At 37.9% G+C, this 14,532-nt stretch overlaps 1 protein-coding gene across 4 annotated transcripts in view; it reads left to right on the top strand.

Annotated features, from left to right (window-relative positions):
• SLC25A13 (solute carrier family 25 member 13) overlaps nt 1-14,532 on the top strand; it is a 102,398-nt gene that overhangs the window by 36,942 nt on the left and 50,924 nt on the right. The gene's annotated exons all lie outside the window — the stretch shown is intronic.

The following is a 14,532-nucleotide window of genomic DNA, read 5'->3' as shown; positions in this document are numbered from 1 at the left end:
TAAGAGAACTGTTTATTTATAGGTATCCTAGGGATAGCTTTTGATACCTGCAGGACTATCTCCCACCTGCCTAATGATAAGGGCTGTTCAGTATGAGAGAAGGATTCAGGATTTAGCAGTTTGGAGTAATTTCTGATATTGAGCTTGCACTTGAAAAAGTATGGTGAATTTTTTTGCTGAGTACCTACACTGGATAAAATTGCTGTTTCTAATCTGCTACATTTGAACACGGTTATTCCTATATATCAAGTTTTATTGTTTGGTTGTTAAACAATTCTAGGTAAATGGAAAATTTGATGACATTGACTCTGTCTTCCTGTAATATATAATATATATGGTTCACACATCCATTGTGTTTTACTAGTTTTTCCTGCATGTCTTAATGTTCAGTTAAAAAAGCCCTTCTCTTTCCATTTAAACTAACAAGATTCTGTAACCATTGTTTGAAGCATCACTGTATTCCTTCAACCATCTCCAAAAATCTGTATTTGAAGCTGCGGTTCATGAGAAGACTTCTTGTCTGTTTTTATGTCTGTTTTGTTTTTTTATTATTTTGGTAGTGTGTTGAGGGAGTGAAAGATGTGCTTTTTGTGTCCTACTAGACATAAGTTACAATAAGTTACTAGAGATGCTAAAGGATTTTCAGGAAAAAATTCTGCAGATCATAACCTTGATGAATGAAGTATTTTGTGCCTAACATTTTTCTATATGTATGTAGACAGAGAAGCAGTGAGAGATGCTATGCTTTTAAAACAGGAGGGAACGCATATTTTACTAGGGTTTTGTTCCAGTGAAGGCAGACCAGAGTTCCTGGAATGCCTGTGATGTGCAGTTTCTTGTCTGTGTCAGAGCCCGTGGTTGCTTGGAGCACTCGTTAATAATCTAGGAAGAACTGTATTTGTTTGATCTGAATGCTGAATCAGTCCAACTTAACTTTTTAACTCTTGGCATTCTTGTTCCTATTTTTCCTGCTGTCAAATGCTTCCCTTGGGGCTTGATACAGTGAGTCAAAGGATTTGTTTGGCATTTGAAGTCCATTGAAGTCCTTCTAGTGATGAGAGAAAATCCCATGCCAGACTGTATTTAAGTTATTTGAAAGAGGAGACATGCCGACATTGGCAGAACCTCAGATAGCTTTTTTAAAAATTTCTTCATCTCCCCTTTTGAAACTGTAGATGTATTTGCAACTTCTGTGTAGTACCTTGTGGTTACCATCCCAGCAAATGCCTGGACTAGGGAGGATGGAAGGAGCTGTCTTTAGTGTTGTGCATTGTCAGCAGAAATGGTTCACTTTTAGACAAGGCTAGTTCCTTATTTTCTATCATGAGGAGAAAAAAAGAGTTTTATTTTCCTGCTATTATGAAAAAAACCCTAATATTTTTCATAAATACATTATTCAAGTATTATCCTGTAACTTTGCCACTCAGTGTCTCAGTCATGCAGCTTTGAGGCTAATTATGAGATCTTTTTCCATTGACTTGAATGAAAATGGTAACAAGTCCTTATCAAGGTTAGGAGATTTAAATAGAGGTTTTGTATACTGTGGAATCACAGTGTGAAAGGAACAGAAGAATAGGGAAAGGATCATTTTTCAGTATACTGCTGTTAGATGTAGTATCTCAAGGCTCTCATTTTAAGTCTGTATCTCATTTTATTGTTGTAAAGAAACTGCATGGCCTATCTGTGCAGTCATTGTTTTTCTGTACACTAAAATAATGATCTAAATATTTTAGTTTATACCAAGTAGAATAGTTCCTAGCAGTAAATTTCACGTTTTCTACCATGCAAATCTGTCCAAATCTTACTCTTTCACAAGTGCACTTGACTTGGGATCTTTGTTAAATGAATTAATAATGAGCTTTATGCCAATTAACTTTTACACCTGAATTTGAGAGCCAGACTGTGGATATACAGAGAAATGTTCTGGGTAAAGAAGTTCCGATTCAACACTTTGCATTTACTTTTCTTGAAAAATGCTCCACTCTTACTTTAGCTTCTGGGTTGGAAATGTATTTGCATTTTAGCTGTATGTTGACATCTCTACAATATTAAATGTTTCATTTCTTTCAACTTGCAAGTTAACTGTATCTGATTCTTTGACAGAACTATTACCTATTTAAAAGGGCTGATGTGCAAGCAGTGTGGGTACATGGGAGAGTGGGAAGTATTTCTAGTTTATTGCTTTTTGAGGTGAATTAAATGACCACTAGTAAATTAGTGGCTAGTGGCTGATTGAGACTACACCTGGCCATTGCATCATGTTGTAGATTTACTTTCTGCTGAAGTGTCAAAGCTTTGACAGTTTGTAAGGAGTTAAAGCTCTCAGCAGGAAAGTGAGAGGAAGTTTAGCTGGCTTTTAAATTCGAGGCAAAGAGCAAACCATTGCTTCTTACTGTTGAGTGTTGACAGGCACATAAAAGCTGATAATGTAAGTCCAGGGGTTTAAGAGACTTAGTAGAGTTGCTTTTTTGTCGTATGACTGTATTTTAATGCCTCATTAAAGAAGCAGAGCCCTTTGAAATTCTTTACTAGATGGCATTTAAAAAAAGGTGAGATGGTTGGGTAAAAAAGTGTTTAAAAACGAAATCATTGTAACTTTCATCTTTAATTTTGGATGGGTAAAATAAATTATGGTGCCTAACAGTTTTGAGCTGTGAATAACACAGCAGTGATACCCAGGAACTGAAACTTTCCTTTTCTGATACCATTTCTCACAAGCCCTAGTAAAAGGGCAAAATAAGTGTTGTCCAAGTTGGTTTTGCTAAGACAGTAAGGAAAGGCACAGTAAGAGCTGTGGTTGCCTGAGTCTGTGCTGCCAACCATTATTGAACCTGCTTTAAAGATTTTAATTCTGATTTATATTAAAGTAGAATTACCCACCAGACAGAAATTCCTCCTCTTGTACTGAATGAAATGGAGCTGTGGTACAGTGTGTGGTTTTATGGTTTTGGTTTTCTTTTTTAGAAATTCTCTAATTCAATCTGAAGCTGTTTCAAAATGGATGCTGTGTTGTGCTGCTTTGAGAAATATGAGTATGCTATAAAATATCAGCCCTTTAATTTAAACAAGCAAACAAACAACAACCTCCCCACAAAGCCAGCAAAAACATGAAGGAAATTGGGAACCCAACCCCCAAATTTTTGTTTGTTAAGTGAAGCAGCTGCAGACTCAAGCATTGTAGTTTACTTTTGTCTCTAAATAAGACCTTATTGGCATGCAGACAGCAGCTGTTGTGGGTCTCTGCTTTTGCTATTAATTATATCAGTGCATTTCTTAGATACACATATTAATTAAGGATACATCTTACTAAGTGCTCCTGTTTGCTAATACCTGATACTTGAATTGCCTGAATACTTGTTTGTAAACTTTCTAAAAGGACATTGCTCTTAAGAGAGATTTAAATAACTCCACAGCTATTGTGATGAACTTCAGATTTTTTTCCTCTGTGATAATGCTCTGATATTTTTTTAATACACAAAAAACGATTGCAGAAGTTTCATAATTGCTTTCATGACCAAAGAATTGGCTTCTGATTGTGTGACATAGCTCTGGCTTTTGTTACAGAGGATTACTTGTTTTATGCTTTGAACTGCAATTGCTGGTATGACTTAGGATTCTTATGGAATCTATAACTTTTTATCTCTTGCACAACACTTAGCTTGGTGATGCCCAGCCTGGTACTCTGAATCCCATGTAAAGCAATGACAAGCTAAATCTGAACCAAAAAAATAAATTGCTGTAGCTGTAAGATTTGATCTCTTGATAAACTGCAGTATTTAGTATTTTTCAGTGATATTTCCATTGCTGGTACAAATTGCTTTGAAATGAGTTGTAGCTAGTGATGTGTTAGCTTACGTGTGACAGCTTCACCTATACAATGAAACATTTGCTGATTTATAAATGACAGCTGCCTAGATATGATGGATCCAGTGGCAGCATTACAGATGCAAAATCTGTTTAGTCTCTGATGTTTTTTGTTATTTGTACAATATTGGATTTTGCACAAATAATTGCCATTTTTAATTACAAGAGGATGTAAAGTAGACTTGTATATTTGTTTTCTTCAAAACCTTTTTTGAAATCTTCTCAGATTTTTTTTTTTTGAGAATTTCATTTCTGGACATACAGCTTGGCAAGTTTTTGTTTTGTTTTTTCTTTTAACTAAAATGTTATGTAACCAGGCAGACTTGGATGCAAGCATCTTAAGTAAAAGATAGCCTGTTTGGATACAAAGTGAATCTGTCATTCTAAATATTAGGAGAAGCTTTGTCCTATTACACTGTTTGGTTTCATTTGGTCTAGAAAATGCAATTGGGTTTTCTAAATCATCCAGAACTGAAATTCAGTGTTTCAGTTCATTCTTTGTTGTTGATTTTGTTCTGTTGTTTTGTGGTGGATGGTAAGAGAATCATCAAACAATTCAGGTTGGAATGTGGCAGCCATACGGTTCAAACCCTTGCAGCACCACCATCAAGACCAGTTGCTTGAGGAGAAGTATCTAATCAATGTTGTAAATTATCTCTGAGGCTGAAGACTCTGCAGCCTCTATGAGCAAGCATCTCCCAGTGTTTGATCATTATTATAGTGGAGAACTAAATTCCTGAGGTCTGGTTGGGATTGCCAATGTTCCAGCTTGCATCCATTGCCTCTTGTCCTTCCACTGTGCATCTCTGTCTTCCCTTCACCTGTTGGGTAGCTGTAGACAGCAATGAGCTCTTCCTTTAGATCTCCCATCTTCAGGCTAAGAAAACTCCATTCCATCAGCCTCTCTATGCATGTCACATGCATCATCCCCCAGCTGCCTTGTATGGAGAAAATAGAAATTATATTCTGTTTTTTTTTAGCAGATTGTGCTGTATACCTTGGTGGAAGTGATCAGGTTTTTTGGGTTTTTTTTTAATTATTGTTATTACTCAGGGCAAGAGGAATAAATTTATTTTTTATTCCCACAGGGGTCCTAGTGCTTTTTTAACTTGAGTTCTTAGAGTGCTGGCAGTTTGTTGCTAACTTCTAATGAGGCCAGGAAAGGTAATTAAAAAAATGTAAGGCTGTTGCCAGTGAACTGAAATTATGGATAGCCACAGATCAAGTGGAAATATTTTTAAGGCATTGCATTCTGGAAAATTTCTGAAAACGTTTTAAGTAAGCAAATTATGTAATATTCCGTGTGTAAATTCATGTTATTCCCCCTTACATACAGTGGAGACAGAAGAAGCAGACAAGCTTAGATCCAGAGTCTTACTTGCTGAGGGCGATGGCACTTTTGGAAAGAGCCTGTTTGCTTTTTTTTTTTTTTTGTGTGTGGTATTTGCAGTGTGTAGCACAGGTAACAGAAGTACACGAGTATCTCAGTCAAAAGTTAGGGCCAAGATGAACAGGATGCTCTATGGATACATCATGAGAAAATGAATTAGTAGTTTTCAGAAGTGACAAGAGCACAACCAACCAGAAGGGGGAAGGTAAGAATATAAAAAAGACAATTTCAGCAGGTTTATGAAGTTGAAGCTTACCATGGATCTTCTTGATTGGGAAAAATCATGAAGGCACAGGCATGTTCTGTGTGATAATGTTTTCATTAATGTTAAATCAATCTATAAGACTGCTCTGTCCTTGTTGAAAAGTTTGGCTAGGGCAATGAATTATGCTCAGTAGCTAGTGTCTCTCTCCTGAAAGAGAATGCATGCTGAACATTTTTTAAGATTGGTACTGGACTTTATGGTTTGCTGTAGGCATTTTGGGGGCTCTGTTTGGTTGTTGTCTTCTTTAAAGTCTACTTAGAACATTTGATAGACATGTATTTACCAATACTGGTCTTCATCTCACCTCTGTGTACAGCAGGTGCTGTATAACCTGTGTTGCTTCTTTCAGCCACAAAATGGTTGTGGTTCACATCTGAACAGAAATGACCAGTTTTAGTGGGAGACTCCAGCCTCCTGCTTCTCTACCCTGCTTTGGCTGCCTCTAAGGATGCTGGCACTCCATTGGGACTGTCACAGTACAGTCTTTTTGTCTTTTTTAATGCTTGAGGGTGTGCCGAGTTAACAAATGCCTTTTCTAAGAGCAGCTCAACAAGTATCATAAACTTTTGCTTCTCACTGATGGGGTCCAGATGTTGATATGTTATCTGGAGGTGAAAAAACATTGTGAGGGCATCCATTTTTTAATAATATGTAGACCTTTATTGCACTTCTTTAATGCTCAGCTTTTATTACAAAAAGAACTACCCTGATTTTTGGAGCTTCTTAAGTGATACAAGAGTGTTTTCTGAACAGCTGAATGTAGGTACATGGGAATATCAGATTGGCATATGTATGTTGTAGGGTATCTTGTCAGAGATCTGAAGAACTACTTGGAAGATGTTCCAGTTCAGTGGGTTAAAAATCTTCTTTTTATCGAAGACCAACTGTAGATTTGCACAATTTACTATAATGGCTCCAATTTTAAAAGATTGAGGTAACAGAGAGCACTTCCAATTGGTGGGATAGTTCAAGAATACTTCATGCTCAGATGGCTAAAATATTGTACTTTCTGCTGCTACTTCATGCTACTTAAAAAGAAAAAAATTAGTTGTGGAAAAGGTGGGAACACACCAATTTGAGAGTCAGTTTCAGCTGTATGAGATCACTCTTTGGTTAACGGAGTAACTCTCTGGTAAGCTGAGGGTCAACCATCTGTATATCCTGTTGGAAAAAAAAGCCCAACATGATTACTAGGCAGCACCTGGGGAGGCACCAAAAGCTCCCACACCAGAATATATTTTAAACTGTGTCAGGAGCAGTATATAAAACAGGCACTTTAAACTTGTTTTTTCTTAAGGTTTTTTCCCGTGCCATTTTCAAACTGGCCTGGAATTGCAGATTAGAAAGTAGCAACTTCAGCCGGTTCTAAGAGGCAGAAAAATGTTTTGTTATTACAGATTTTAATATGAAATTTCAGATAGCAAAATACACATATTTTTGTGGTGTGTGTAATTTAGTTTTCTAAATTGGAAAATCTGCTGTTACCTAGCAGTTAATGACTATTTTTTCCTAACATTTGGAATTCAGGACCTGATTTGAGAAGCTGATAAAAGAAAACAAAACCGAGAATATGTTGGAAGTGCTCAAAGTGAAAATTACAGTTTAGATAGGTTTGAGGGTAGATAGTTAGACATTTTAATTGAACTAAAATAGTTTTATACAGTACTGTTGTGGGAGTACATTTTGTGGTGTATTTGAAATTGAAGTATATAAGTGAGGGAAAATGTATGTTAATGCTTTGCAAGAAAGTGATTTTTTTTTTTGTATATCATCTATCTAAGCAAAATAGCTGTTAAAGACACAGCTCTCAAGTCTATGCTGGAAAGTAAAGTGTAAAGTTCAGGGTTATTTCTTTGAGTCACGAGTTTGCTTTTATCACTTTGGTTGGTATATTAAATTGCTGTAGGAAACAAAGATGTGAATTCTGAAGTAAATTTTTTATTGCTGGACAACTACAGTGAAATTAGCCTCTGCCAGTGTAAAAAAAAAAGTGTTGATTCTGTGGTTCTGAAAGTCTTGTGTTTTTACATCTCCATGATAGTGATAACAGAAATGAGTCCAAATGATGATTTCATTTATCCACATGGGGTATTGAATTAGTTATTCAGCTTTGGTTAAACACAAGCAACACTGACTTATGTTAAGCAGCAAAATTCAGCACTAGTCCACAGTTGGACTACCTCAACATAATTAATTTAGTTGAAATTGCGTTTTTATTTTTTGAGTTAAATTTTGTCTTTGGGAATTTTCTCTGGATTTGGAGGAACTAGTCCTATGAAAAAATAAACTACCACTTACAGAGTTATCAAAATAAGTGAATTCTGGAGGTTTTCAGGTGTTTATATACAAATATATATGTGCAGCCACATTTTTCAGGTGCAGGTGAAACTGATCTTAGTCTAAATGGATCAGGTGCACTAAGACAGGGTTTTGCACTCTTTTGAATGAATCTTTCATAGAATGGTAGTGATACCACGTGATAGAGCACAGATGAATTGCACTGACCTGAGCTGCTTTTTTCAAACCACCCCCCCACTTCTGAGTTGTGTAATACCCTCCCATTATCTTCATTTGATGTGCTCCATTTCTACTCTGCCAGCTTCACATTGAGTGTTCCACTACTTTCTTCGTAATATTTTAAAGAAGTAACCTAATTTAATTTTTTTTTTAATTTGCAATTGCAAAAAAGGGTGTCCATGTTTTGTGAGGAATTAACAGGAATTGAAAATACAGCATTAGTTTATTATTTCAGGGCTTCTAACCTGTGGAAAAAGGTGGCTGTGACAGCCCTTCCTGCTCTTAATGCTTTATTGAGGGAAGTTGGAGGGGTGAGTACCTTTCCTTTGCTGTCCTTAGTAATGAAACTATTCCAACGTGTTACTCAGTTTAGTGCATGGCCACCATAAAGGTATTTCAACTATTTCCTTAACAAAGCAGCAGGGAGATGAAGAAGGTGATTGTAATGCTTGTACTTCCAGAGTGTTGTTCCTCTTCTACATAAATGGGGATAAATGGAAAACCCAGCCAAGTACTTGGACTACCTGTCATTCCATGTCTTATCTGAACTGATGTGATGTTGACATACTTTTTCCAGAATAAAAGTCATCATTATCAAGGATGGAAATAAATTCAAACTGTGAATTTGAAGTTCACAACAGTAAATTAAAAAATTAAGAAAAGAAAACAAAACAAACAAAACCAAAACAAAACAAAATAGAAACCAACACCAAAAGAAACAAAAACAAACCACCAAACAAAAAAAAAGCCAACCCACATCTTGGATAAATCCCAATAACTCCAGTAAAACAAGGTAATATATAGAAGTATTTCTTGATTATTTCTGACATACATCCACATATATATAAATATATATGTATGCACTTGTCTCTGTACGCATACACTTTTTACACAAGCTTATTTTTCTTCCAAAATGTCGTAAGTAAAGCAAGCCTGGCAGAAGGCTGGCTTGGCAGAACAAGGATCTACTTTGGAGCTAAAGCAAAAAAAGAAGGTGTATGTCCAGTCTGTTCTACAGAGAAAATTCATGTGGTGCAATCTCAATTGGAGTTGAAGCTCGCCAAAAATGTGGATGACAAAAAAATATTTTTAAAATATGCTAATAGCAAAACACACTCCAGAAATAACATTGTCTCATTACATGATGGGAATGATCACCTCACAAGCAAGGAAATAGAGAAGGCAGAGGTGTTTAACACTTTCGTTGCTGTTTTCTTCAACATGGATGATGGGCTAAGGGAGTCACAGTGCCCTGAGCTGGAGAACCATAGGACCTGAGAGAATGGCATGAAACTGTGTAAAGAGAGATTTAAGTTAGATAATAGAAAAAGATTCTCACCCAGAGGGTGATTGGGCACTGGATCAGCCTCCCCAGGGAAGTGGTCACAGCACCAAGCCTGACAGAGTTCAAGAAGCATTTGAACAATGCTCTCAGGTTTATGGTGTGACTCTTGGGGTTGCTCTGTGCAGGGCTGGGAGGTGGACTTCAGCGATTGTTGTGAGTCCCATCCAACTCAGGATATTCTACTATTCTGTGATTTTTCTATGTCCAGGAGCAGCAGGAGCTGGCTGCTCCACCAGACTGACAACCCTGCTATGAATGAGGGTGCCAGGAGGCTGGTTCCTGGACACAGCTCTCACTGACAAGGGGTGCAGTCCCTGCTACCTGAGCATGGATAGAAAAGCAGATCTGGTGACAGTGACCAAGGTCAGCCAGACATGTCCATAGGGATGAGACAGGTCCAAGATAAGGCTGGGAAGTTAAATCAAGGGGTTGGGGTCACTGAGATATGGGCATCCCTACAGCAAAACTCATCAAGAGAGATTAAGACCTGAGATGAGGCTTCTTCCAGCTCTTACTCCTTCAGTGTTGTGCCTGGACCCATATCCTTCATGCTTGTGCATGAGGAAGAAGTTGTCATGGGAAAGAAATTGCAGAACCTGGTGGTATACTCGGGATCATGAAGCTTATGGAAAATGTGGAATTGTTTCAAGTGGTCGGTGAGAACCAAAGCCTGTGGAAATCATTCTGTCCTCATCTCCTCTGAACTTGAGGTCAGGTGGTTGGTAAGCTGCTGTGGTTTCCTAGTCATTATATTGAAATTACTCTTATCAAAACAATTGTTTTTTTCTTTGCAGGAGGTAGGTAGTTCATGTTCTTTACAGCAGTTGCTATTGCAAATATTATCAGAGTAATAGAGCCCAGGGCTTTGGTACACATTTTCTATACTGTGTCAAATAATTTGTGTACAGGAATAAGATATACAAAATGTATAGATTTTATATAAAATAGAGCTGAGGATGACAGGTTTTCTGCAAAAATGTTGTGACTATTTTATAAGATCAGCGGATTTTTGCAGATGATCATGAAATTTTTGAGATTCTGTTGAGACTGCGTTAACTTTACTGGCTTAATGATGACAGTGTTTGAAAAATGTATTTGCAAAATACATTTGAAAAATATACTTGCAAAATAAATAGTTTAAAAGAATTTCAGATTTAATATGTTAGGTACTTAGGAACTATACCCAGTAAAGATTTTAGTAGCTTGTTTTGTTAAGTGACTTTCCTTAGATACAAAATACAGTGGAATAATGACTTTCAGAGTTTTCCTTTTAAAATCTAAAATTTATCAGTCCAAATTTCACTTTGGACTTACATTGAGAGAATATTGACTTATATTTGGAGGATATTGGTGGTCCTTGTTGTGTCAAGAGTGTCTGTAGTTATTCCAAAGCATGCTTTATTTCTGTTTTACTTCTTAATCTCAGGAAATGGAATGTCACAGGAATGAAAATGGAATGGAATCACAGGAATGAAAATATGAATGCAGCATGCTTGTTTGTGCAATAAGCATTTAAACATCGATACACTGCAGAGAAGAAGGTCCCCAGGACTTAAAGGACAAAAACCCCCACTGTAAATCAGCAGGCAGATCACCTGGAGGGAAAATTAAACAATTCTTTCATGCAGTGATCAGAAACGAATGGCAAGGTAGCTATTTTTTAGTTAGAGACCATGGAGGGACAAACAATTATTTGTTTTAGAACCTTGCAATTTATTTAAAATTGAATTTCAAAGTTGAATTTTTTAAAAGATTGATAAAAGTGACAGCATGGATTTCTGAAAATGAGTGTTTGAAATCTTCAGCCTGTTGTTTGTTTTGTTTTCTAACAGCTTTGGTTCAAACAATGCAAACACACAAATGGTTGTATCTTTTGCTAGCTTTAGATTGGTTTTGTGTAACAGCACAACGACTCTTGACATTGAATCATTAACATTTTGCTTTTTTAAAACTTAAGTAATTAAACAGTGTTCTGAACTGGATTTTAAAGCTTCCATTTATCGGATATTTTGATTAAATACATTTAGGATCAAAGCACAATTGCCCAGAGAAGCTGTGCAGTCTCTGTTGTTGGATGTATTGGCAGATTCACAGATTGGGTCAGGTTGGGCAGGACCATAGTGGGTCATCTGGTCCAACCTCCCTGCTCAAGCAGAGTCATCCCAGAGCACACGGCACAGGATTGTGTCCAGATGGTTTTTGAGTATCTCCTGTGAGGGAGACTCCACATCCTCTCTGGGCAATCTGCTTCAATGCTCAGACACACACACAGTAAAGTTCTTCCTCGTGTTCTGGTGGAACTTCCTGATTAAACAATACTGGGCCCAGTATTGAACTTTGGGGAGCACCACTAGTGACAGGCCTTCAGCTAGACCCTGTGCCACTGACCCTGTGACCCTCTGGGATTTCAATGTTCCCTTATCCTGATGTCCTGAGTCAAAAATTCATGGAGGGGTATTTAAAGCTCATCTGGTCATGGCCCTGAGCAACTTCTTCTGGTTGGACTTGCTTTGACTGGTAGCTGGACTCCATGAAATCCAGATGTCCTTTCCATTACAAATTATTCTGTAACTCTGAAGCAGGTTCCTTAAAAAAAAAAGTCTAAACAGACATCATAACTCCTGGCTATGGAAGCACATCTCAGCTTCTCTGTTTTGCTGTGTTTAGTTAAGTGACTTGTGGATAGCTGTGGAACTTCCAACTACAGATTTAATACAAAACTACTTTTTTTTCATTGTCCATTTTTTTTTTAAATATTGGACTTAGAGGATTAGGAGATGACACTCTTAGAACTGAACAATAACTTGGGTGAGTTCTGGTACATAATTGGATACCTTTTTATGGTTAAATAACTTCAGATTTTTCATGGTATAATGGTTTTTAATGTCTGAACTGGGCAGTCTGCCTACAGATGAGACTTGAGTCAGTGACGTGGTAGATGGATGGGTAATGAGACCTAGCGAGGGAGGAGGAAGAAGACTCTTCACTGGGCATAGGAGTTTGTGCACCATAAATGGTTGAAAAAAGGAAATATGGGGTATATGTAAAAAGGCAGTGGCAAAGAGTCTCATGCCATCAAAGAATCAGTAGAAGCATAGTAGGCAATCTTCCAGTCAGCTGTCTGCACTGTATAATCCAACATGCATTCTGTCAGAAAAGCATCTGGTAGTAGCTGCCAAGTCATATTGACATCAATACACAGTATGATTATGAAAAGTTCAAGTTGTGTGGATTCTCTTACTGTATCTACACTAATGTGGTAGTCTGTGTTTTCCAGGTCGTAGGAAAAATTAAGTGCACATCTTTAACTTGGGCTGTTTAGAGCGATACTTGTACTTACATGAACTTCTGAAACATGCTTGTGGCCTTTAATCTCTGAAACAGACAAGGGAATGCAAATGGTCTGGATAGAGACCTTATTATATTCCTGATTGACTTGATGATGTTTTCACTTTCATTGCTATGCGTTCCTTTGCCTTCTGTAATGCCAATAATTAAACATTGTATTTAGTCTGAAGTTACCATTCTTTTCACTTCTTGACATTTGGACATGTCTTGGTAATGTGCCCTTGCAGCCCAGAAAGCCAAATGTGTCCTGGTCTGCATCAAAAGCAGCATGGCCACCAGAGTGAGGGAGGGGATTCTGCCCCTCTGTTGTGTTCTGGTGAGACCTCACCTGGAACACTGCATCCAGCCCTGGGGTCTCTAGCACAGGAAGGACATGGACCTGTTGGAGCAAGTCCAGAGGAGGAAATCCATGATTAAAGGGATAGGACACCTGTCCTCTGATGAAAATTGGAGAGAATTGGGACTGTTCAGCCTGAAGAAGAGAAGACTTTGGGGTGACCTAATTGTAGCCTTCTAGTACCTAAATGGATCCTACAAGATAGGACAAGGGGGAATGGTTATAAACTGAAAGAGAGTGGGTTTTATGTTAGATATATGGAAGAAATTCTTTACTGTGAGGGTGGTGAGACATTGTAACAGGCTGCCTAGAGAAGTTGTGGATGCCCCATCCCTGGAATTGTTAAGGGCCAGGTTGGATGGGGCTTTGAGAAACGTGGCCTAGTGAAGGGTGTCCCAGCCCATGGCAGGGCGGCTGAAGCTAGATGATCTTTAAGGTCTCTTTCAACCCAAACCATTCTATGATTGTATGTTTCATTTTCTTGAGATGGAATTTTGATTTTGGGCTCCAGCCAAGGAGAGTTTACAGGACACAGAACTGGGGGAGCAAGATACGTTGTTCCTTCAAGATGGCTAATGTATAATAATAAATTAAAATAAATTTACAGGGACATATTCAAAGGAAACTCTGCAGCTTTCATATGTTAACAATTTAAAGTAAGAATTGTGTGGACCCTTGCCCCATCAAAACAAATTTGAGACCCATTTTATACTAGCTAAGTTTCTGCTATCTCTTACCTTGCATCAGGTAAGAATGCACCTTTTTTCTCTGACAAAGGCAAGTCTGGAGTCCAGACAAACATAGCTTTTAGTAAATGATGATTAGTTCCTAATTTCATCCACACAGTATCAGTGGCTTGCTCTGGGGAAATTCTGGAGGTGGCGTGAGAGGGAAAGAGGAGGCAGATGAACATCTGATTTCTCTGTGAATGTCTTTATTTCTCTGGAAAAGCAGTGGTCACTGCCAAAAAGAGACAACCTTTATTTCCTCTTGTATGCAGGCAAGACAGGCTGTCTTTTTCATGCTGGTTGCCTTCTTTGAAGAAAGTCTGGCAGAAAGCAGGAGCTTTATAAATGTGATCTCCAGTGACATGTGGCAAGGTGCCTTGAGCTGTGTCAGTAGGAAGCACCCTAAATGAAAGACTTCAAGTAGAGGGATAGAACCTCACCCTGAACCAACAGACTTTCTCTCCCACTGCCTTGAGAGCAGTATTTTGCTCCTGGAGAATGCTGGCAGACAAGATCCAAGCTGGCTGTGATGAAGCTTAAGACATGAATGAACAATGGGGCTGTCCTGGGGGCATTGACTTTGCTTGGAGAAAATTCTCATAGGACATTAGGACTTGGAGTAATGAATTTTATGAATTTGAGGTTAACTGGGGTTAGTCTTTCTGTTTGCAAGTTAAATCCAACTTGCTCTTTCACCACTGATTTCCTGGGATCAGTGGGTGCTGTGTTTTTAAAGCT

Source organism: Sturnus vulgaris, chromosome 1 (genome assembly GCF_052056855.1).
Source record: "Sturnus vulgaris isolate bStuVul1 chromosome 1, bStuVul1.hap1, whole genome shotgun sequence".
In the NCBI taxonomy this organism is placed as follows: domain Eukaryota; kingdom Metazoa; phylum Chordata; class Aves; order Passeriformes; family Sturnidae; genus Sturnus; species Sturnus vulgaris.
The sequence above is the reverse complement of the archived record's forward strand: the minus strand, read 5'-3'. Positions and strand labels throughout refer to the sequence as shown.